The sequence below is a fragment of the Cnephaeus nilssonii genome (assembly GCF_951640355.1).
Source record: "Cnephaeus nilssonii genome assembly, chromosome: 2".
Lineage (NCBI taxonomy): Eukaryota > Metazoa > Chordata > Mammalia > Chiroptera > Vespertilionidae > Cnephaeus > Cnephaeus nilssonii.
Genome location: NC_137073.1, coordinates 83,114,994 through 83,141,234, shown reverse-complemented (window position 1 = coordinate 83,141,234; position 26,241 = coordinate 83,114,994). Strand labels below are relative to the sequence as shown.

The 26,241-nt window shown below is 39.4% G+C and overlaps 1 protein-coding gene and 1 pseudogene across 7 annotated transcripts in view; both read left to right on the top strand.

Moving 5' to 3' along the window:
* The window catches only part of KIF2A (kinesin family member 2A), a 73,756-nt gene that overhangs the window by 657 nt on the left and 46,858 nt on the right, over positions 1 to 26,241 (top strand). The window lies entirely within an intron of this gene.
* LOC307109934 (glutathione S-transferase A4-like) lies at positions 160 to 21,971 on the top strand (annotated as a pseudogene). Its single transcript has 3 exons — positions 160 to 257; positions 19,069 to 19,159; positions 19,384 to 21,971. The product of its transcript is annotated as a glutathione S-transferase A4-like (transcript).

Genomic DNA, 26,241 nt, shown 5'->3' with positions numbered 1-26,241 from the left:
GGGCCCGGGCCCCTCGCCTCTCCCGCGATCTCCATCCTCCCCGGGGACTCCAGTGCGGGGCGGGGGTGGGGGGTGGGGACGGGCTGCGGTCTTGGTGAGGGATGACCCACCCTCGCGTTTCACCCGGCTCTTCTCATTTCCCGGCCTCATCTCCGGGGGATGGGGGTTGGGGAGAGCGTGGAGACCCGCGATTTCAGTCCTGAGAGGACCCTGTTGGGCCGAGGCCGAGGTGGAGAGAGGAGGCCAAACCCGCTGGTGTAAACCGCTGTGTGGTTGTCAGGGTTCCTCGGCTTCCGTTTCTCGGAATATGCCTCCTATTTTGCTAGTCCCTTCCTTGGAAGGATGCGGAGTGTCGTGCTCGGCCATGAATAAGGGTGGGGAGCAGGGGAAAGAAGTATTCCATCAGCTTCGCAAAGGTAATGGGACTCAGTCGAAAGGGAAGGAGAGGAGATGAGCCCCGTCCATGCAAGGACTGCTGACAGGGTAGGGGTGGGAGACTGGATGTGGATATTTTCACCCCCTCAGGGGAGGTAACAGAGAGAAAAGTGTAAGGCCAGGTGCAGATACATGCCCAATTAGAGAAAAATCGAGGCCTTAGGTTCATGTATCTTTCTGTAGGCTCCTCTTGGGAAAATGTTTTCTGTCACTAGCTGGGGGGGTGGGGGGGGTGGAGTGAGACGCCAGCCAGGCTTGGAAATCATTTATGTTGTCAAGGAGAACACGCTTAGAAAGAATTAGAGGTGTGCGGTGTTCCCGACTCCATCTGTCTTACACCCGTACCTTCAATTTACGGCTTATTATTCGCTAGCCTTGTCAGTAGTAATGTTGCTATCACTTCCCCATCCTCTTGGTTTCTACCAAGTTTGACCCAAGTTATGTGGAACTAGATTGATTTTTAACCTAATGTTTGTGACATATTGGAAGATCTATACAGTTAATGATTTTTTTTTCCTCGGTTATGTTTGAGATAATTTGTATTAACGACTGGGAGCATCATTATCCTGTATGTGAAAAGATACATTATACCACTTAGAGCTTTAGAAGTTACCAGTGACAGTGGTGAGAAAGAGGTGTTTTCTTTAGTTGGGTTGGGGTTTCTTTGTATTACTATCTTCACATTACTTTCCTTAAACGGTGCTGTTACTGTCATTTCTTAGGTGAACGTGAGTTCACTGTATACTAGCGAAAGTAAGATTGGCATATTATTTAAAATTTTGGAGTGGCCCTAGCTGGTTTGGCTCAGTGGATAGAGCCTTGGCCTGCTGACTGAAGGGTCCAGATTAGATTCCAGTCAGTCAAGGGCACATGGCCTGGTTGCAGGCTCCATCCCCAGTTGGGGGTGTGCCCCAGGCAGCCAATCAGTGATTCTCTCTCATCATTGATGTATCTCTCTATCCCTCTCCCTTCCTCTCTGAAATCAATAAAAATATATTTAAAATAAAATAAAAATTTGGAGTTAAATAAAATGTGTAAGTCTTTAACTATGATTATATGTGTTTGTTTAAAGTCTATCAAAAAAAAGCAAACAGGATCATGACATTTGGAAGGGGTGTGTGTGTGTGTGTGTGTGTGTGTGTGTGTATCATTCATCTTCTACCTTCACTGGAAACTCATGCATGTAAGAGCTTTGTGTTTGTACATAAGTGCTAGTAACCTAAAGTCAGATTTCAAAACAGTTTGCCCATGAGAAATAATGGGAATCATTACAGTGTGTATTATCCTAACCTATAGTCATGTACATCTTTGTGCACCCCAGATGCATGATGGTATTTGATGGAAGGTAAAAGTGAAGTAGAACCCGGCCGGCGTGGCTCAGGGGTTGAGCATCGACCTAGGAACCAGGAGGTCCCGGGTTCGATTCCAGGTCAAGGGCACATGCCCAGCTTGCAGGCTCGATCCCCAGCAGGGGGCGTGCAGGAGGCAGCCGATCCATGATTCTCTCTCCTCATGGATGTTTCTCTCTCTCTCTCCCTCTCCCTTCCTCTCTGAAATCAATAAAAATATATATATATATTAAAAAAAAAAAGTGAAGTAGAGAACTTGAAGAGAATGATTATTTGCATTGGATGGTAGTGTTTCACAGTGGAAATTGATGTGTTGGAGACTCCCCCTTAAGCTTTGCCTTTTTCACTTTAAAGAAACTATTTGGTTTCCTCTCACTTAAATATCAGATCTGTATTTGGCAAAAACACTAGTGGTTATTGTAACAAAAATAAACTTTGTAGTTGGATGAGCACTATTGCCATTGTGTGATTGCATGAGACAATGGAAATCACTAGTGAAGAAGGGCTGCTATTAACTGGTGACTTGATGCTTACTAATGGTGGTCTTTGTCCTTGTTTTAGAGTATGCTTTTCCCATCTGTGATGCTCTTTATTAGTAAAACATATTCCAAGGGCAAACAGGTAAACTAAAATGGATTTATTCCTATCTTTCAAGACCTTGCTCAAAACTGATCCCAATACGTCTTCACTGGTTACTAAAACCAGATGGCCAGTTAGTCTTTGAATTCCTAAGTCATTTTGTATCACTCATGAAACAGCATATTTCCTTAAGTATTAATATCTTGGTTTATTTATCTTAATATTGTTTCAAACTGCACTAGAGAAGGGGTGGAGTGGAGAATGCAATAAAAGATGGCAGGCTACCCACACTCATTTCAAACAGTGTGTTATAGGATTAAAATAACTAATTGATTCTTAAGTTCCCTGAATTCATTTGTGTATCCCCCATGTACCTAGCAGAGTTCCTTGCATGTAGTTTTTTAGTAAATCATTCATTATTGGATTTTTGGTTTTCAAATATTTTTTAAATATATTTTCTATTGACTTCAGAGAGGAATGCAGAGGGAGAGAAAGAGAAATATCAATAATGAGAGAGAGTCACTGATCAGCTGCCTCCTGCACACCCCATACTTGGGATCGAGCTGGGTATCCAACATTATTTTAATTTAGATGAACTCTTACCAGGAAGTGAAATCCTCCATGTATGCTCATCCTGTGTTGCCACCTCCCTACTCTAGCCCCCCACATCCAGGCCTTTTAGTTCTGAATCCCCAGAGTTGGCTGAAATTGAGTGATCTGATAAGGCGAATCTGACTTCTGGTATTTTAAGGTTAGATGTGACGGAGGTTAGGTTTGGACTTCTGAGATTGCTCCCAGCTAAAGGAGAGAACATGGTGTGAAATGAGACTGGTTTCTGGAAATGGACACTCATGCATAATTTCTTTTCTTATATATGGCTTCCTATTATCTTTCTGATTCAATTCCTTTTTAGAATCCAGTGACTAAAAACTAAACTACAATCTTAACTATTGTGTGGTAATATAGTTGTTTAGGGACAGTTATGTTATTGATGATGATGGAGTGAGTGGAATGGGGGAATTTGTGGATTAATACTTTTCCTTTTACATGGTGGTTCCATATATGTATTTGTTAGGCCTTCATAGTTTTTCAAACAGATTATCTAATTGGATCCTCACCGAAACAGTATGAGATAAGCAGGGTAGGAAGCTAGTAGATTCATCATTATACAAGTTCATCTAAGGTTGAATTGTTTGCCAAGATGACTTGATTAATAAAGGGCATAGCCTGGACCAAAGACTAATAACTACATTCACTCCTAGCTCTCTCTTTAAGTGCTGGCAAATGTTTACTGTTGATAATATGAAGTTATATACTATTGTTTGTTTTTATTTGTTTTTTAATCCTCACCTTGAGCATATGCTCTGTTAGAGAGAGAGAGAGAGAGAGAGAGAGAGAGAGAGAGAGAGAGAGAGAGAAAGGTGAGAGAAACATTGATCACTTGCCTCTTGTTCACACCAGGAACTCACAACCTAGGTTTGTGCCTGGACTGGGAACCGAACCCACTACCTTTTAGCTGTACAGAATGACTCCAATCAACTGAGCCACCTAGCCAGGGCCTTTTGTTTTGTTTTTTGAGATACAAAAGCTCCTGTAGTAAAATTCTTTTTTCCTACCGCCACCAGAGGCTCAGAAAACCTACAATGGATAACATTGCTTAAAATTTGCCAAATTGGTGAGAGCAAACTGAATTCTGACTATAAGAATTGAGATTCAGCAAAGTCTCAGCCTTTAAAGCTCTTTTCAATCATCAGCCATTACTTGCTTCCAGAATTGCCACAGAAAGCTAGGAATCTGTATTCATTACTCAGTCACTTTATTCTCATGACAAAAATTTTGGAATTCTAGTGAAAGGTTGGCTGTGTGTCAACTTGTTTTATGTGTCATAATTTTAAAACTGGAAAAAAATAGCAAAGAGCCAGTTAAACCCGTGTCTGTTCAACCAGGGAACAAGGCGTGAGTGTGGAAAATCCAGTACTCTTTGAGAGATCATCTGGACCCATTCTTTCTAGTCACAAGTATATCATTAAAATTACATGAATCTTTTGCAAAGCTTAATTTTTTTTTATTCAGCTCTCTCTTTGATTTTAACGCTTCTGTTCTATAACCTAAAATAATTTTTGAAAGTATTTGTTTTGAGATCATAGTTCTGATCTTAATAGATATAATTTTTAAGCCCTGGATAAAACTAATTTTCACTTTTCTGGTCCAGTTGTGGAGCAAGTATAGTTTAGGTTGCCCTTCCATCACATACCAACTCTTTTGATAAAAGAAATACTAATGTTATTATGGTGCCTGAGTGAAAATAGATATTAGAATCTCACCATATTAAACATTTAAGTGCTTGATTACACATAGTGCATGCTGTGCCATGTATTTAATATTGAAAGCTATATAAATTCTAGTTCATGGTCATTGGGATTTGTGTAGTGAAAATTTAAACAAAACAAAATGTAGTATCATTTCATTGTTGATTAACCTTAAGTTTTGTTACTATCTCCTGAGAGTAAAATGAGGACAGAAGTGTCCCTTTTAAAAGTCTTGCTTTTAAGGCTAGTCTTCGCCTGGGGCTTTTTCATTTTTGGTACTACTTACTTTTCTACCTACCCTCTACAATCAAGTTTGCAGTCAAATGGGCATTTACTTGGGTCTGTTTTGGTGCATAGACCTTAAATGATTGTACCATATCACAAAATGATGGGATCTCACATTTCTGTTTTATTACTGCACATTTAATTAAATGAACTTTTATTAACAGCCTATTATATAACCAGGTATTCTGACAGGTGTTGGATATACAAAAAAAGAATAAGGCACAACAACTTCTGCCCTCAAAAGCAACTGAATAAATGATTGATTCATACTGCCATTCTCTATGTACATCATTATTACTTCCCTTTTTAGGTTAGGCTCTTTAGTCCCGAAGTTATGAGTCTTCTGGATAGCAAATATATGCCATACATGCTGTCCCTTTTACCTCCTCTACCCATGACCAGTATCCATTATTTCTCATGGTGTGCTTTCCGGATGAACCCACATTCAGCCTCAGAATTCTTAACCATTTGTACGCCATAGCGTCTGTAGGCACAAGCGGTGGACCTTTTTTAATTAAATTCAAAATATCATGGCAGTTAACTGGTTAATATAATTACCACCAGTCCTGGTAGCCCCTGTCAGTCAATTGAAATTGGCCTTATTTGTCATTACCGGCCTATTTTCTATTCTCTAATACCCATTTGAGTTTTAACTTTATAACGTTTAATCTTTGTTTTGATAGCTACGGTAAAGGAAAAGGTTTATTCAGTTCTAAGTTTCTGGCAGACCAGCCACTGGCAGCAGGTTTCTCCCTAGATAATCCTGGGTTAGGGTGCTTGTAAATACAGGGACCAAGGAAGCAGAGCATGAAAACAGATTCAGCCAGCTGCTGGTGCTTCTGTGTAATCTGGAAACAACCTCCCCACCTGGGGTGGCCGAGGGACTATAAGAATCAGACACCTCCCTGGGCTCTCTTTTAGTTACTTTCAAAGACTTCTTCTCAAGGTTTTTATTGATTTTGGCATGAATTTTAACCAGATTTCACCTATATAAAAAATTTTAGAGCAGTGGTCGGCAAACTCATTAGTCAACAGAGCCAAATATCAACAGTACAACGATTGAAATTTCTTTTGAGAACCAAATTTTTTAAACTTAAACTTCTTCTAACTCTACTTCTTCAAAATAGACTCGCCCAGGCCGTGGTATTTTGTGGAAGAGCCACCACATTCAAGGGGCCAAAGAGCCGCATGTGGCTCGCGAGCCGCTGTTTGCCGACCACGGTTTTAGAGGAAAGACAGGATGATGATGGGGACATACTTATGGTAAAATTTTCTGAGTGTCTACATGGGTCAAACAATGACCCTTTTGATTATAACTTTTGTTTTTGTTGATCCTCACCCAAGGATATTTTTTCCATTGAAAGAGACAGTAGAAGGGGGGGAGGGGGGAGGGAGAGAGAGGAACATGGATGTGAGAGAGACATATTGATTGGTTGCCTCCTGCACACCCCTGACTAGGAATTGAACCCTCAACCCTTCGGTGCACAGGCCAACACTCTAACCACTGAGGCCATACTGTCCAGAGCTGATTATAACTCTTGGCCAGAAGCTGTTTACTCAACCTCATCCAGATCACTGTATCTTCCATACTACCACTTGAATTTTGTTTCTTTCTTAAAAAGTGAATCCAGGTGTTACTCTTAATCCCTGAAGGGCTATAACATTTGTGCCCTGATAAGCCAGTTGCTTTGCTAAATGTATAATATGCAGTATCTTGTTTGATTTTTCTACACAAGAAAATGAGAACCCTGTAAGATAGATGGTATCGTCCCCATTTTACAGAAGAGGAACCTCCTTTGCTAGAGTATATAACTACTGTATAGTGTTTAAGTCTTATGAAGGCTCATTTCAGGTATTTAAATGATATGCATTAGTCAAGGCTGTGTGGTAAGTGTATTTTAGGGGTGTGGGATATGGATATATTTAGAAAACATATTGAAAAAATGTAGTTATGGGAGTTCTGTTTCTAGTCTGGATAGGGTTAGTAGGGCTGCTCATTCAGAATTACCTGTGGGGCTTTGGGGAAAAAACAACAACATAAGCAACCCCCTACCTATCACCACCAATACCTGAATTCTTTGCCTAGAGATTGTTTAAATTGGTCTGAAATGGAGCCTGGAGGTCAGTATTTTATTTTAAAACACCTCATATACTAGTGATTCCAGTGTGCATCCATGGTTCTGATGCATTATTTTAGAAAAAGTAGGAACTCCCAACAGTGATATGACAAGACTTCTTGGAGAGTGAAGTTTAAATGGTCAGAGGAAGATGACCTGTAGATTCCTTGGGGGGAAAGGAGGCATTCCATGCATGTGGCACGTGTTGGGAGGTCCCTGAGCTGGAAATGGGGGGCTTGTCAAGTAAAGGGCATTTAAAATAGGCAGACAGGAGGTGATAGATGAGGAAAATAAGGAAGGAGGGGTAATCTAGGGCACCTTATTAAAGACTTGGAAACAAAGGTAAGGTGTAAGGCATCTTGGAATTAATTTCTAGGACACTTGGAAACTACTGTAGCACTTAATCTCCTAAAAGCAGTAATAGGAGTTAGCTAGTGCTTAGAGGGAGAGTAGTACTGAAAATGAGAGCTAGAAAGGATAAGATTGCATCAGTCTAGGAGAGTAAGTAACACTTAAGGAACTGGTGAGATACAGAACACTGCTAAAAGAATTTATATTATATGGTGATATATCACTTATGCTGACTAAAGGACAGATGTGTTAAAAGGAATGGATTTAACATTTGGAGAGTCTGAGTGTAGGTTATAAAGTCTCTTCAGTTCTGTTTAATCAAGCTAATCCTATTCGTGAATACAGCATAGAGGGCTGTAGATCCTGTGTACAATGTAATATCAAAGAGCATCCAACTCAAGCTGCTTATAGTTTTTGCCACTAATATCTTAAAAGTAATGAGTTTAAGGTCTGAGTCACTACCAGTAAATGTTTACATGTAGATTTGGAATTTACTTAAACTGTAGCTACCTGCTTTGTCTGCTTAAGAAGACTCAGTTATAGTGTATTAGCCAAGACCCTCTCCGAATTCGAGGAAAGGAAAAACAGAGTACTTAAAGGATCTGGCTTCAGCTCTTTAAGGGATGGCATGTTTTGATTCTTGAAATGCAATTGTTCTCATTTAACTTTCCTTTGCTCTTATTTTTGGCCTGTTTTTTCTGCCCTGGCTTTTGTCTTCTGTTTTCATCCTCAAGATTCTGAACGTCATTTCAGTGTTTAGAATCTCTTAAGTGCTATTTGCATTTTAGGATTTCAGAAGGGGTGAGGGATAGTAGACAGAGCACAGTGGATTTTTAGGGTGGTGAAATTATTCTGTATGATGCTGTAATGATAGATACATGTTGTACATGTATCCCAAACTTTAGGTTGTTAGAAGTCAGAGCTACACTTGAAATAATGGACCAGTTAATAACAAAAATTTGTAATACTTTAAGAATGAGGATCAACCATGAAGAGTTTCAGTTAAGATAAATTTCTTCACTTTTGTTATGTTTATTCTATTGGTTAATGGGAGAAATTTAGGGTTTGCTGACAAAATTATTATAAATGAGCTGTATTGCAGTGAGAGGATTCATTCTATTTCTTTACTTTGGTCAATGGACATTTGAGTTTATAGTTCAGTTGCCTAGACAAATGTCCAAGCAATTTGTTTAGAAGCTTCATCCTTGAAATCATCCAGGGTTGAATTTATCTGAACAAGAGTTTATCTTGTTTTAGTTAAACTATAGGGAATTCCTGCTGGAAGATATGCATATGAAGTCTAATTATGTTGGGAGTACAAACAGCATTCCAATTTTTTTTTTTTTAGTTTAAATTTTAACCTATAGTTTACTATGGACTACTGCAGAGAAATTGATATAGTGATTTACCTATATGATTTTTAGGAAATGAGAACAAATTAGAGGCCCTAATTTGAAAGTCTTAGAATTAACTCACTGATGAAATACTGCTATTGGACAAAACTTGCTTATATTTTTACAATGAGAAAATTGATGTGTTCAAGGTCACCAATAAAGTAGAAAATACATTACAGCATAGATTGTCTGCCTCTAAACTCAATTTTCTTTAGGATTCTTTGTATACTGTGGATGTTCCAGACATTGGAAGTCAGTACATTAATTAAATAATGCTTTCATTTTTCTTTCTGTGGTATAGATTGCTTTCGGGCATTTGCTGCATGACCATTGTGTGTCCCTTTATCTCATGCCTTTAAAGGAATAAATGTAGGAATTTTTTGTAGAAAAGGCTACTATATCAGTTGCAACAGAATATCAAAAATCTGTTTCACTCAATGCAAGTGCTCTGTGGCTCTATGATTTATTTTGAAAAGAAATTCTGGTCTTTTCCAGTCTCTCTGCCATTGCCTAAGTTTAGGCCCTCCTTGCTTACAAGCCTTTTAAAAGTTTAGACAAGTACTTATGCTCTCAAGTGAAAGAATGTTTATTAGATGAGCAGCTATATTGTCAGGAAAATATAACAGATTATAGCAATTTGCTAGGAGGTCCTCTGGTATAATTGATCAATTTGGGCCTCTCTAGACTGAGTGATCTTTATTTTTGCAAAAACTCTTGTATGAAATTGTTCTTGGGATAATATATGGGTTGCATTTTTTACTCCCCCACCCCCACCCCCATTATAGCTGATATTGAGAGTTGACTGAAAACAGTATGGCCCTAAGTGCAAGGGCACACGTGTGTGTGTGTGTGTGTGTGTGTGTGTGTGTGTGTGTGTTTTCTTTGTATGGTCTTTGGGTGTAGTTTTTTTGTTTGTTTGTTTTTCTTTTTATTCACCCAAGGATATTTTTCCCATTGATTTTTAGAGAGAGTGAAAGGGAGAGGGAGAGACAGAAAGAAACATCGATGTGAGAGACACACATCAATTGGTTGCCTACCACATGCCCCATCCATGGTCAGGAGCCTGCAACCGAGGTACATGCCCTTGACTGGAATAGAACCTGGGACCCTTCGGTCCTCAGGCCAACGCTCTATCCACTGAGCCAAACCAGCTAGGATTGAGTGTGGTTTTATTAAGAGTCATATGATACCTTTAACTTTACATGCTCTTTTTGGTTTCATGAAGAGCCATTTCTTAACTAAAAGTAAATAAAAGTAGGTGCTTCTTTCTCCATTCTCTAAATGTTGGTGTTCTTCAGGGCTTGTCCTAACCCTGAGGTACTTCTCACACAGTATTCTCTCTCTAGGTGAACTAAATGCTTCTCTTCGGCCCAGTGTGGCTGCATACATGTACTGTGTGTAATCCTTTGGATGTCACATACCTCAAATTTTGCAAGTCCAATATTGAACTCATCACTCACTCCCCCAAATCTACTTCATTATCTTTCATCACTTTTACCCTATTGCCCAAATTAACGTAGATGTCTTCGTTGACTACTTGTTCTCTCCTAATCTTGTATCCTATCATGAGATACTCTTAATTCAACTGCTCAAGTACTTCAGTCCATACACTTTTTCCATCCCTCTTCTATAGCTTTGGTCAGGCTAGCATTATATCTTGCCTGTGCTGTTGCAACAAATTCTTAATAGGTCTCTCCACCTTTGGTACATTGCCCTTTCAGAATAACTTTTCAGACATATAAATCTGACCTCCTGATCACCTGCTTAAAACATTTTGATTATTTCCTCTACCTCTATTGCCTTTTGGATAAAGCCCAACTCTAACTTGCTTTAGACCCTAAACAATCTGACCCCCCCCCCCTCCAGTCTCATTTCTTGCCAGTTATTTGAGGCACTCCAGACACACTGAAGTCTTCTTAGAACACTCCACCTTCTTAGAACAGGTTAGTCTACCTAACCTAACTAACTAACTGCTGTTGCTCCTTTTTGCCTCTGTTAAACATTCCATCCTTCTTTGATTCCTAGACCAGGATGGTTCCCCTACTCTATGTTCTCTGAATCTAGCTGATTGAATGAACTTCTATAAAGTTGCAAAAAGGTATATATTAGAAAGTCTCTATACTACCCCTGTCCTCCAGCCACCTGGTTCTTCTCCTAAGAGATATCATTATTAACAGGTTCTTGCATATTTGTGCAGAGATGTTTGTTTTGCATTTTTAAGCAAATGTGTATTTGTGTATATGTATCTATGTAATAGAGATATGTGTAAACATATACCTTTTCCCTACAGATGGTGTATTGTACACAGGTGCTCTTTAATTTTTTTTCATTTAATAACTATCTTAGAGAACGTTTGAGTATATAAGAATAGCCTCATTGTTTTTCATAACTGCATTTTATTAGTGATTAAATATACAATTTAGATTGTGCTCAATCTATAGCTACTATAACGTCAATACTGTATTGAATAATCTTGAACTTTTGTCATTTCTTACGTACATGACTATATATGTAGGATAAAGACTTAGAAGTAGAATTGCTGGGTCAGGGAATTGTATATTTTTAATTTTTATAGATCTTGCCAGTTTGCTTCTATAGAGAGTGTGTTACCTTCCTATCTGCAAAAATGTCTGTTTCCTCATATCCTTGTCCACATAGTATGCAACATACATTTTTGAGATTTGCTAGCTTGGATTATGGAGTTCATACTGTGCCTGTAGAATGTTATTGTTTTTTCTGAAGTTAAATAGCCTATAAAAGATAACATGTTGCCGAAACCGGTTTGGCTCAGTGGATAGAGCGTCGGCCTGCGGACTCAAGGGTCCCAGGTTCGATTCCGGTCAAGGGCATGTACCTTGGTTGCGGGCACATCCCCAGTAGGAGGTGTGCAGGAGGCAGCTGATCGATGTTTCTCTCTCATCGATGTTTCTAACTCTCTATCCCTCTCTCTTCCTCTCTGTGAAAAATCAATAAAATATATATTTAAAAAAAAAAGATAACATGTTTAACTTATAAAATGATTATGAGGTCCAGTCATATAATTAAAACTTTTTAAAATATGTTTTTATTGATTTCAGAGAGGAAGAGAGGAGAGAGAGAAAAAAACATTAATGATGAGAGAGAATCATTGATTGGCTATGTCCTGCACAGCCCTGACTGGGGATCCAGCCCGCAACCGGGGCATGTGCCCTGACCAGGAATTGAACTGTGACCTCCTGGTTCATAGGTCGGCGCTCAACCACACTGAGCCACACCAGTTGGGCTAATGAGAACCTTTTAAGTTCTGGTTTTAATAACCAATATAGAAAAACAAGATGGCATGTGTTATATCTTGTTGAGAAGAAAAAGATTTCCTTTAATTTAAAATTTTTGAAAAATAAACATTATAGGTTTTAACTTAATAAATTTGAACAGCCTTACTAACGGATTGGGATTTTTCAAACTCTGAACACAGTTAAATTATGCTAATGATTATTTTCCTATATTTCTATCATTTTGTAGTTGGTTAATTCACTTAAGTAGATTGCTTTGTTATTGAGGCCAGAATTGATGAACTTAATTTCTTAAAGCCAGTTACTTCTCTGTTCTTTAACTGTTCTATATTTCCTTAATTCTAGGAAATCATTTAAAACACTGGCCTTTTATTGGAAGGGTGATTGAGTAAGAGTATTATATGTGTATTGTTTATGTGTTCATTCAACCAATGTGTTTGGAGTACTTTAGGCAATGCACTAGGTATTGAGGATACAGCAGTGGGGGAAAAATCAAACAAACAGAAAAAGAGACCAAAAATTTGTGTCCGTATATGGAGTTTTCATTTTTATAGAGGAAGTGGAAGGTACACAGCTATGCCACCCAATAATTTGTTCTTTGATTAATGGAAAGAAATCAAATCAGCATATTTGTAGTTGAGAAAAAGCCAGAGGAATGAGAAGAGACAAAATAAAGAACAGGGGAAGATTATCACTGTATCAAGATTTTGGAGGACATAGAACAGATAATTTTTTTTTAATTGATTTTTAGAGAGAGGGAGGAGGGGAGAGAAACATTGATTGGCTGCCTCCTGCATGGGATCAAGCCTGCCACCCGAGATGTGACCTGACCATGTACCCTGATCCAGGATCTAACCGGCAACCTTTCTGTGCACAGGACAATGCCACATCAGCCTGGGTGGAACAGATAAATCCTAACATGACCTTTCAGTGCTTTATATGATCAGGTTCTTGCCTTTACTGACTCACCTCACACACTTACCCGCTTGCTCCCAGGCCTTGCTGGCCTTTTGTTTTTGTTTTAATTCTCACCCAAGGATATGTTCATTAATTTTGAGAGAGAGAGAGAGAGAAAAAAAAAGAGAGAGAGAGAGACACTCCCATATACGGGGAACCGAACCTGCAACCTTTTGGTGTGCGGGGTGATGCTCCCACCAAGCCACCCAACTAGGGCTCACTGGCCTGTGTGTGTGCGTGTGACTTTTCCACTGAAGAGCTTTCACACAATTTGTGCCCTTAACCTAAAACTTTCTTCTTGCCCACTCTCCCTGACTAAATTTTTGCACTTAGTTCTCAGTTCAGTATTATTTCTGCTCTTGTTCAGAGGGGTCTTTCCTAGCTCTCATATCAAAATTTGATCTCTCCTCTTACTCTCTTTTAGTATACTTTACATTTCCTTAATAAATGTTGTCACACTTTGTAAGTACAGATGCTCCTCAATTTAGGATGATGATATAGCCCAGTAAATCCATTATAAGTTGAAAATATTATAAGTCTAAAATACATTTAGACTTATAATACATAACCTACAGAACATCATAGCTTAACCTAGCTTACCTTAAATGTGCTCAGAACACTTCCTGGGATGCAACCCCATCAAAAGTCAAAAGTCATCTGTAATTGCCTTTCTCTACTCAGCAGAAGCAAAAGACACAGACAAGTGTGTTATATACATGATGACATGCCAAAGCACAAAACATAATATTTAGAAAACACTGGCCATATGACTGAGAGCTGTGGTCACTGCCACTGCCCAGCCTCATGAGAGAGTATCATGCTGCACATTGCTAGACCAGGAAAAGATAAAAATTGAAAGTACATTTATACTTAATGTGAATCACTTTCATACCATCATAAAGTAAAAAAAAAAAAAAATCGAAATCAGACCATTGTAAGTTGGGGATCAACTGTATACACTTGTTTCTGTTATTTTATTTTATATTTTTGAAGGCATAGACTAGGTGTGTTTGGTTCCTTATATATAAACCTAGCTTTTAATATGGTGCCTGGCACATAGCAAGCATTCATTGAATATTGAATGAATGAATTGTGAACTTACCACCAGCAATGAATATATTACCCAGGTCCCACATCTTTAACAATTTAGGTTTTTAAAAACCTTTTGAGCCCAGCTGGTGTTGCTCGGTGGTTGAGCATTGACCTAGGAATTGGGAGGTCACAGTTCGATTCCCGGTAGGGACACAGGCCCAGGTTGTGGGCTTGGTCCCTGGTAGAGGGTGTGCAGGAGGTGACCTATCAATTCTCTCTCATCATTGATGTTTCTGTCTCTCCCTCTTTCTTCCTCTTTGAAATCAATAAAAAATATGTTTTAAAAAAAGAAGAATAGGTAAATCTAGAGACAGAAAGTAGATTAGTGATTGCTTACAATGGGGGTGGGGGGTTGGCGTGAATCAGGGAGTGATCACTAAAGGATAATGTATCTTTTTGAGGTGATTAAAATGTTATAAAAATGCCTGTGGTGGTGGTTGCAGATATCTGTGAATATACTAAAAACCATTAAATTGTATCCTTTAAATGGATAAATTGTATGTTATGTAAATTATATCTCAATAAAGTTGTTTTTTTAAAAAAACTTTTTCATAGATGGAAATGATGAATTGTTTTTTAGATTTGCACTATTACTAGTAAAGATGAATCTTTTTTTTTTTAATCAAATTTAGTACTTTTTGTCTGTCTCCTACTACTTTTAAAAACTGTTTCCTTGGACTTGATTCTATCTTGTTTTTTGAGGTCTCTTCCTATTTCTTGAACTATTCTTAATCTCCTAAATTCTTGTTCCTTGTCTACCTCTTCAATGTTGGTGTTTCCCAGAGTTCTGTCTTTGGTCCTTTTATATTTCCCTGTGTTCTCCCTAGTTACTGTGACCTATTTATTTTTAATTGAGGTATAATTCACATAAAATTCACCCTGTATAGGCAACAAAAGCAAAAGTAAACAAGTGGGGCCACATCAAACTGAAAAGCTTCTACTCAGCAAAGGAAACTATCACCAAAGTGAAAAGGCAGCCTACCAAATGGGAGAAAATATTTGCAAATAATACATCTGATAAGGGATTAATATCCAAAATATATAAAGAACTCCTGACTCACTGTTATTGTCGCCTACCCTATTCCTATCATATTTCTTGGTAATTGCAGCATTCATGTATAGATGATCCTCCCAATCCCTTGACCTTTCAGAACTTTGAACTTCTTTCCTTCCTTTCTTTCAGTGATCTTGCTGCAACTTGGCCTTAGCTCACTATATCCTGACTAGAGGCCCTGTGCACGAAATTCATGCACAAGGGGTGGGGGTGGTCCCTCAGCCCAGCCTGCACCCTCTCCAATCTGGGACCCCTCAAGGGATGTCTGACTGCCCATTTAGGGATCGGGCCTAAACGAGCAGTTGGACATCCTTCTCACAATCCAGGACTGCTGGCTCCCAACTGCTTACCTGCCTGCCTTCCTGATTGCCCCTAACTGCTTCTGCCTGCCAGCCTGATCACCCACAAACCACTCCCCTGCCAGCCTGATTGATGCCTAACTGCTCCCCTGACAGCCTGATTGCCCCTAACTGCCCTCCCCTGCAGGCCTGGTCACCCCTAACTGCCCTCCCCTGCAGGCCTGGTCACTCCTATCTGCCCTCCCCTGCAGGCCTGGTTCCCCCCAACTGCTCTCCCCTGTAGGCCTGGGTCCCCCCCAACTGCCCTTCCCTGCAGGCCTGGTCACCCACAATTGCCCTCCCTTGAAGGCCTGGTCCCACCCAACTGCCCTCCCCTGCTGGCCATCTTGTGGCGGCCATATTGTGTCCACATGGGGGTAGCCATCTTTGACCACATGGGGGCAGCCATCTTGTGTATTGGAGTGACAGTCAATTTGCATATTACTCTTTTATTAGATAGGATATCTCCATGCGGTGTCTCCATAATCTGTTTTAAGCATCCCATTTTTCAGTCACCACTCTGTCTTTACAGCATATTTCTTCTTGTATCCTGACTCCACTAATCTTTTAACTTCACCAGGATTTATAATCCTACTACTTTGTATTGTTCCTTACTCCCCCTCATGTCCTCACTTGCTTTCATATAAAACTTCACTTGTACTACCTTGCTCCTTTCTTGATTGGCAAAACTCCTCCCTCTTATATATTTTATAAAATCACTTCTTAATGTATTATAAACCTCCTCTCCCTTTCTTGGTTGTATAAAATTGATTGGAGTGGGGTGGATTTATAATTAGGCTGGCTAATCATAATTTAAATTCATGGCTACTTTTGAGCAGTCATGTCTTTGGCCCATTCACTCTTTCCTAGCTGACTGTTGTCACAAAATTCTTTGTTTATTTGCTCACTCAGCAGATGACCTTGCTTGTCATTTTAGCACTGAGAAATAAAAGCAATCAGAAAAGAACTTCTAAAAGTTTACCACATCTACCTAAGTACCTGTATCTGCATCTGTAATTCGGCCTTTCTTACTTTGGCATGGATAAACTCTTTCTGTTCCTATTTTAGGTCGATTGTCTCCACTTGTACACTAGATTTTGTCCCCTTTCACCTGCCCAAAGTTACCACTTTATTTGTTCTGTCTTTGTGCTCCTTCGTCAGTATGTTCTTCTTTATTGAATCACTTTCATAAACATACTGGAATGCTATATTTCTTTCAATTAAACAAAATAAAACAAACCCTTGATTCCACTTTCCCTTTTAGGCATTGCTCTTAAATTTTACTTGATCTATTAATAACATTTGACAGAGTTAAGTCACGCTCTCTTCCTTGAAATAACTTCTTTGCTTGGCTTCTAGGACTCTGCTTCTCCTGATTTTTCTTCTCTTTCTCTGGCAACTTCTTTATCTGTGCTGGTAACTCATTATCTCCCTGACCTCTGTACATTGTAAACCAAGACTTCCACCTTCATTCTCTTGGTGATCACATTCACTTTCATTGCCTTAATACTTTCTATATCTAGTTTTTCATACCCTTTTTCATTATTGACCCCCTTTCAAAGAGTCATTTTAAACATTTTTTTCCTAATCACACCTTCTCATGAAATTTTATTTTATATTTATTTTATTTTTTCCATTCCCCTAACCCTCTCCCCTTTCAGCTTGTTCTCTATATCTGTGGGTCTGTTTCTGTTTTGTTTATTCATTTAGTTTTTTTTTTTTTTTTCAGATTCCACTTATAAGTGAAATCAGGTATTTTCTTTCTCTGATTTATTTCACATAGCATAATATCCTCTAGGTAAGTCCATGTTGTTTCAGATGGCAAGATTTCATTCTTTTTTTATTGCTGAGTAATATTCCATTGTGTATATGTATGTATACACATATATATGTAGCTTTATCCATTTAATGATGGATACATGAAATTTTAATATCACATATACTGTGTATTTGTTTATGTGCTATGGCCCTTTGGAGGGCCACAAACCATTGTAATATCTAAGCCCTCCCCTTCCAAGGAATCTGTTTTTGCGCCCTGTTGAGAATTCATGTTCTATGTGCTGACAGTTCTCAAGCTTTTCAACTGGACTGTCCTAATTATATAACACTAGCAGCCCAGTGCATGAAAATTCATGCACTGGAGGGGGCGTCCCTCAGCCCAGCCTGCCCCCTCTCACAGTCTGAGAGCCCTCAGGGGCGAGAGGTGACCCGGCGATCAGGGAAGGCAATGCCCCCATCACACCTCTGCTGCTGCCACTGCTGGCAGCGCAAGCCTCGGCCGGCCCTAGGTGGCTGGGCAGCTGACATCCGAGGCTTGCCTGCGCCTCAGGCCGGCCCTGGGGGGCTGAGGGTGGGTCCAGCTGCACCGTGCGCTTGCTAAAAGGACTGGGGGACTCTGGCGGGGCTGAGGGGATTGGGCACCGCCATCTTTGTGATGGCATGATGGTCAATTTGCATATTCCCTCTTTATTAGATAGGACTAGAGGTCCGGTGCATGAAATTCATGCACGGGTGGGGGGTGTCCCTCAGCCCAGCCTGCATCCTCTCGAATCTGGGACCCCTCGGGGGATGTCCGACTGCCAGTTTAGGCTCGATCCTCTCACAATCCGGGACTGATGGCTCCCAACTGCTCACCTGCCTGCCTGCCCCTAACCGCTTCTGCCTGCCAGCCTGATCACCCCCTAACCACTCCCCTGCCAGCCCGATAGATGCCTAACTGCTCCCCTGCCAGCCCGATTGCCCCCAACTGCCCTCCCCTGCTGGCCCGGTCACCCCCAACTGCCTTCCCTTGCCAGCCCGGTTGCCCCCAATTGCCCTCCCCTGCCAGCCCAGTCGCCCTCAACTGCTCTCCCCTCCTGGCCTGGTCACCCCTAACTGCCCTCCCCTGCAGGCCTGGTCACCCCAACTGCCCTCCTCTGCCGGCTCGGTCACCCCTAACTGCCGGCTTGGTTGCCCCTAACTGCCCTCCCCTGCAGGCCTGGCCCCCCTGCAACTGCCCTCCACTGCAGGCCTGGTCCCCCCCAATTGCTCTCCCCTGCAGACCTGGTCGCCCCCAACTGTCCTCCCCTGCCGGCCCGGTTGCTCCTAACTGCTCTCCCCTGCTGGTCTGATCGCCCACAACTGCCCTCCCCTGCCGGCCATCTTGTGGTGGCCATCTTGTGACCACATGGGGGCGACCATCTTGTGTGAGGGTGTGACGGTCAATTTGCATATTACCTCTATTACATAGGATATATAATACATATATGGAGATATTGGTCTCTCCACTACATGTCTAGGAGACATCTCAAACTTAAATGTACAACCAAACTCATTTCTGACTTTATCCTGTCTCTCTGTAATGAGCTTCTATGGCTCTACTTTTATTTGTATACCTTTTGCTCTAGCAATGCTGAAGTTGCTATTCCACATTTTACTACATTTTAGTGGTAAAAGGGCTTAAAGAAGTGATCATCTAGGCTGCTGGCTGCTCGCAGTGCGCTTTGAGCAACTCTGGCTGCTGTTAGTGGATTCCAGAAAGCCTGAACGACCATCAGGATAGAGAAGAAGCCCAAGCTCCACTTATGTACTAAACAGGGGAGGCCAGATGGAAACCGTAAGATTGGTTTTAGCTGCTACTGGAGTCAAGTTTGATGATGAATTTTTTTAAATTTATTTTTTAAATGTTTGTGTTGCTTTTCACGGAGAGAGGAAGGGAGAGAAACAGAGAGAGAGAAACATCATCAATTGGCTGCCTCCTGCATGGCCCCCACTAGGGATCGAGTCTGAAACATGGGCATGTGCCCTGACCAGAAAGCGAACCAGTGACCTCTTGGTTCATAGGTTGACGCTCAACCACTAAGCCACACCAGCCGGGCTGATGAAGAATTTTTAGAAACAAAAGAACAGTTGCAGGATGTAATCATCTGCTCTTCCTATAAGTGCCAGTGGTTGAAATTGATGGGATGAAGTTGGTGCAGATCCAAAGTATTCTCCACTACATAGTGGACAAGCACAGCTTCCTTGGAATGGACCTGAAGGACAGAACCCCGATTGACATGCATATGGAGGGGACACTGGATCTGCTGGAACTGATTATTATTTACCCTTTTCTAAAACTAGATGATCAATAGAAAAAAGTGGTTAGCATGGCCCAGAAGGCTATACTTTGATACTTTCCTGTGTTTGAAAAGGTTCTAAAGAAGCATAGACAAAGGTTCCTTATTAGTAATCAGCTGAGCCTTAAAGATATGATTCTACTCCATACCATTTTGACTCTAGAGGAGAAAATTCCCAATATCCTGTCTTCATATCCTCACCTCCAAGAATACAGAGTGAAAATGAGTAATGTCCCTACAATTAGGATATTCCTTGAATCTGACAGAAAGAAGAAGCCTCCTCCCAACGAGATCTTCATGAGAACTGTCTACATTGTTTTGATTCCAGGTCAAGGCCTCATAGACTCTATAACATCATTATGCCATGAAACAGCACATATGTCTGTGAATGAGAACTTGCCCCTAGAAATTGCTGTGTCTACAATAGTATCTTAATTGATGTCAGCTTTGTAATGGTGCTATGTATAGCTATTCCTAAGTTGGGTCTTTCATATCAAGGTGATCTCTTCTAAAAACAGTGACATCTTTTTGTCCATTGAATAATTGTTATGGAAACTTTTTCTGAAAACCTTTTTGGAGAGGCTGGTGTTTAAGTTAGATCTGATCTGAACTAATTTCCTGATAACATGGACGGGCAGGACCTCATACTAGTATTCTCTCCTGAGCTTCTTTTCTCCTCTCCTTTTCCTATTCTAAACCCCATCTGGTTTATTCCTAATTTTTAGGGTCTAATAACCAAATATCTAGTGAATATCTCTTCTCTCAGTTATTATAAATCCATGGCAGTACTGAGTGCAGTTGATATTAGCCAAAATAGTTTACCACCCCCTCCCCCCCCCCCCACAAAAAAAAAGCTATCATCTGTTCTTTTAATACACATTGGCCAGTCATTGAAAGTAGAAATTTCTCTGGCTCAGTCACTACCGCCATAAGCTTCCATAAGTAGAGTGAAGCAGAGATTGTGATACAAATCCCTGGCAGAAGTAGTGACATTGCAATCAGGATTTGAGTTTTGTGGCACAGGGCAGGGAATGTACCCTATTCATCTTCATATTTCTATTGCCTTTACCATTTGAAAGAGGATATCTTACTCTGCCTAGGCTGGATAACAAAATACATAGACTGGGTGATGTAAACAACAGACATTTATTTCTCACAATTCTGGAGGCTGGGAAGTCCAACAGAGATCAGAGTGCTGGTTGATAGGATTCTTGGTAAGAGCCTTCTTTCTGTCTTACAGATGGCTATTTTCTCATTGTGTCCTCACATGGTAGAGAGGCAACATCTCCCTTTTCCCCTCATAAAGCCACAAGTTCCACCCTGGCTGGCATTGCTCAGTGGTTAGAGCATTGTCCTGTGCACTGGAGGGGGTCAGGGTTTTGATTCCAGGTCAAGGCCAGGTCTGATCCCCATCCCTGGTGGGGGTAGGGGTAGAAGGCAACCAATGGATGTGTCTCTGTAACATCAATGTTTCTTCTGTCTCTCTCCCCCTCTCCCTCCCCTTTCCTTCCCTTCTACTCCTTGGGTGAGTATTTAAAAATTTTTTATTTTAAAGCCACAGGTCCTGACCTTAGGGCCCCACCTGAAGACCCCACCCTCATGACCTCATCTAAACCTAATTACCTCCCAAAAACCATCACATTGGGATTTAGGACTTCAACATATGAATTTGGGGGGTTGGGGAATGCAATTCAGTGCATAGCAAAAGAGTTGTGAGTAAACATTCTGAATATGGACTGCTGTTCAAGACCACAGCATCACCCATAATGCACAAATACATTTTTGTGTGGTGGCTAAGAATGTGACTTTTAAGATTAAACTAATTTATTTTCAGTTATCTCTCTCCACCATGTGATGACTGATTTAATGTTGTGTTAGTGTGACCAAGATTCAGCGTTTTCAATTAAGATTTTATCTATGCTTGTAGCAGTTTTATTTTTAATGTTTAGGTGTAAGTATCATTATTATCTGGCTCAGCCATTTCTCCTTTCTTTTCTGGTGACAAGATACTTTTTTAGAATATGTGTATTTGAAAATCACTTATGATGTGTTTATAACATTCTTTAAGGTTTCCAGGGAAGCACTTCTGTCTCATTATCCTGGAAGACAGGAAAGGTAGGCTACTAGCCTCTTTATCAGTGAGATGTGTTGTTTTGTGTTTTTCTTTTTAATATTCTGTGTTATTAGTCTACTTGGTATCAGTACTACATCAGCAACTTTTACTAAACACTTACTTATTGCATCCAGTCACCTGAATTCAGGCCTTAAATTCCCTAGGGCAGTGGTCAGCAAACTGCGGCTCGCGAGCCACATGCGGCTCTTTGGCCCCTTGAGAGTGGCTCTTCCACAAAATACCACGGCCTGGACGAGTCTATTTTGGAGAAGTGGCGTTAGAAGAAGTTTAAGTTTAAAAAATTTGGCTCTCAAAAGAAATTTCAATCGTTGTACTGTTGATATTTGGCTCTGTTGACTAATGAGTTTGCCGACCACTGCCCTAGGGTATTAGAAGGGTAGCTGAAACCCGACTAGAATGGCTGAACATTTTTATAATGTTTTTCTTTGCAGCTTTCTGAGTTATGTTTAAATTTTGTAAATATACATACAAGACTACATTGTGTGGTATACTGCTGTTGAAAAACATTCTAAAAGATCCTTATCTCTTGTAGGATGTATTTAAGCATAAGAGAAGATAACTACATACAGCTATGAAAGGATCAAATAGTGCAGCTGTATTGGTTTGGAATTACCTTTTGAGTAAATAAGAATTTAAGCCAGGGAGCAATTAGATAGATAGCATTGCATTAATATATCCAGCAGAACATCTGTAAAAGGCAAAACTTACTTCTCAACCAGTGAATTAAGATACATTTCAGATATCCTGTTACCTAGGGCCATGGTCGGCAAACTGCGGCTCGCGAGCCACATGCGGCTCTTTGGCCCCTTGAGTATGGCTCTTACACAAAATACCACGCCTGGGCGAGTCTATTTTGAAGAAGTGGTGTTAGAAGAAGTTTAAGTTTAAAAAATTTGGCTTTCAAAAGAAATTTCAATCGTTGTACTGTTGATATTTGGCTCTGTTGACTAATGAGTTTGCCGACCACTGACCTAGGGGAAATGTAGATATGAAGAATGCCCTTTTAATTAAAATGTGTTGTGATTTAGTTAATTAATAAACTTAGTTTAAAAAAAACTATGAAATTTTTAATGCTTTTTTTTTCCCTTTTCACTATTTCAACTGGAATCCTAATCATATAACTTATGGTTTTAGAAATTCCGTTTTTATGTTCTTTTTCACTAGTGGTTTTGAACAGTTTTTAATCCTCTCTTTCCCTACCCCCAAATACACAGAATAGTATTAAGAAACAAGTGATGTAATAATTTTTAATGGGATCATAGCTCCTTGATGACATTTTTCCTTATTATCTTTTGTGCACATTTAGAATGGAAATTTTCTAAATAGCTGCACAATGAGTCCTTCAAAATGATAATTCTACTAAATTGTTAGTGTGCAGTGTGATTCAGTCATCACTGAACCTCTAAAAAGATCCAGTTTCCCTGTCACCCCAAAGAAACTGAGCAGTATTAATTTTTTAGATCCACTTCAAAAACAATGAACAGAGGAGGTAAGAATTTGAAAACTAGTTTACAATATGAATGAAATTTGTCTGTTCTTAAAATATATACACTGAGTGGCCAGATTATTATGATCTCTGAACGCATAATAATCTGGCCACTCAGTGTGTGTGTGTGTATGTGTATGTGTATTTGAGGCCCGGTGCATGAATTCGTGCATGGGTGGGGTCCGGCCAGCCTGGCCAGGGGGAGGGGACATGGATGGTTGGCCGGCCTGCCTGCTGGTTGAACTCCTAGTCGAGGGGACAATTTGCATATTAGCCTTTTATTATATACACTGGGTGGCCAGATTATTATGCGTTCAGAGATCATAATAATCTGGCCACTCAGTGTATATTTCTATTGATTTCAGAGAGGAAGGGAGAGGGAGAGAGAGAAAAACATCAATGATGAGAGAGAATCATTGATCAGCTGCCTCCTGCATGCCCCCTACTGGGGATTGAGCCCACAACCCGGGCATGTGCCCTTGACTGGAATCGTACTCAGGGCCCTTCAGTCCACAGACTGACGCTCTATCCACTGAGACAAACTGGCTAGGACAAGTTTGTCTCATTTTTAAGTTCTGTTTTCTTCATGGAAATTCTTAACTGTCTCATACTCATTTTTTTCTTTTTGTGTCACAATTCCAGCTCTGTGCTTACAATCTAAGAAAGGAAATGTTAGAACTTAAAATTTACTTATAAACAGTAACATCTTAAATGTGATAAACTAAAACAAAAAAGTCTCTATGTTTGGTAAAGTAACATTCCCCAGGGATTTACTAAACAGCAACAGCACTGTTACCAGTGTCAGCTGAGGTATTATTTATGTCCTCTAACAGCTTCTTGTTCCACCAAAGTTTGAAGAAGGTGTGACACCTTCGTAGTCCTCATTAAGGATTCTTTGCTGCTTAGATTACCTAACAAAACCTGGATATCAGAGTTTGGGAGTTTGACTTCTGTTGGATCTCCTGTAATAATCTCCAACAAATCACCAAATCTTTTCTGTCCTCATTTACTGGTTAGTGGCATCTAGGAACAGATTTACCATTTGAGAAAATATAAATATTAAATTATAAACCATTTTGAGGTAGTTGGCAAGAGAGAAAAATTGTATGAATATTACTGTGTATTTAGCAATGTTTTTTATTTTCTAAATAATGCTTTTTTAATAGTGTTTTTTGATTGTCATATTTAGTCTTTCTATTTTAAAGCAGCATTTTGGCAATCTCCATTTTCCTAACTTTTTGCCATTGGATATTTTCGTGTTCCTGAAGGAACGTCCTTTTAGAATTCTTTTTAATAAGTTAAGAAAAGAATTGTATCTGTTTTAAAACAGATTTAAAACAAACCTCCTTAGATAACAAAAGCTAATTAACATGTTTTGCCATGACTACTTGGAAAGATGCACTCAAATTTTTGAATTTGCATTCTGCACTGGTACTTGGTTCTTACAACTAAATATACAAATTGACTTATTTTATTACAATTAGTATTTCATTCAGATTTTAAGAGAAAAAAAAAGAGAGAAACCTGTTTATTTTAATCAATCACATGATATGAAGTCCCAAAAGTTTTTAAGTATGTTTTCAGATAATTTATCAAGCTATCTAGTTTGGTGGGTACTTACTTATTGGGGGGGGGGGGGTCACTTTGTAAGTTATATAAATGTCTAACCACTATGCTGTACACCTGAAACTAATATAATATTGAATGTCAACTGTAATTGAAAAAAGTTAAAATTTAAAAAAATAATTTATCAAAATTCCCTTCTAGTAGGAACTTACTTGGAAGAAAGTACTTCTTTTAGATATTTGTTTGCCAGCTACTTGGGATAGCATATGTATTTTACTCACCCTCTGGAAATAAACATTATTCTGCCAAGCATTTGTTCTGAATGTTATTTTATACTAGTCATTCAGAGTAATATTTATATCTTTAGTCTTCTGATGAGAATAGATATTGATGTTTCTTTTCCTTAGTCCTTGCTTGTGAATGTATAAAAGGAGAAAACTAGATTTTAGTACTATTTTTTAAAAAGTCAATAAAAAAGAGCCTTCAAATTATGCAACAGTATTCTGATTGAAAATTGAGATGACTAGAGCTTTTAGATATACTTAAGAATGATATATTTTAATTTGTTAGCATAGAAACTGGATTTTTGTATTAGTTTTCATTACATGGCTATATACACATAAATGACCAGTGACTTACTAATTTTAAGTAGATTTTTAGATAATAACATTTATAAAGCATTAATTTTTGTCATCTTTTAAAAAATAAACTTTAAACAAAAACAGATTTTATCGCCCTAGCTGGTTTGGCTCAGTGGATAGAGCGTCAGACGCCTGCGAACTGAAAGGTCCCAGGTTCGATTCCGGTCAAGGGCACATGCCCGGGTTGTGGGCTCAATCCCCAGTGGGGGACTTGCAGGAAGCAGCCAGTCCATGATTCTCTCTCATCATAGATGTTTCTATCTCTCCCTCATCCTTCCTCTCTGAAATCAATAAAAATATATATTTAAGAAAACAAACAGATTTTATCAACCTTAAGGGGTTTGGAAATCACCATTATAAGCAATCTCAGAATTCAAGTTCTATTTTTACTAATTGTTTTAGTTGTTTTGTTCATACGTGATTTTGGTTTTGAAATTTTTATTAAGGTGTTAACTATTTTAGAAGTATCAAAAGAAAATTTAAAATAGCTCAGGAAGAACTGAAAATGTTTAAGGGAAGACCTGACACATGTATGCTTACGTATATTTCAACTATATGGTAATTAGAAATAGAAAAAAACATGGAGTTTGTAATTCTAGGTATGTAAAAAACAGCAGCAACCTTTTTTAGGGTCTGAAAAGAATTGATTGTTGCTTTTTCATATTTTTCCTAATATTCTACCACTGTATCCTTTTAATAAAATATATATATTTGTTAGCATTTTAATACTCATAATGTTGTGTTATTAGTGTTCTTGGCTATTTTATTTTGGCTCTTCTGCATTT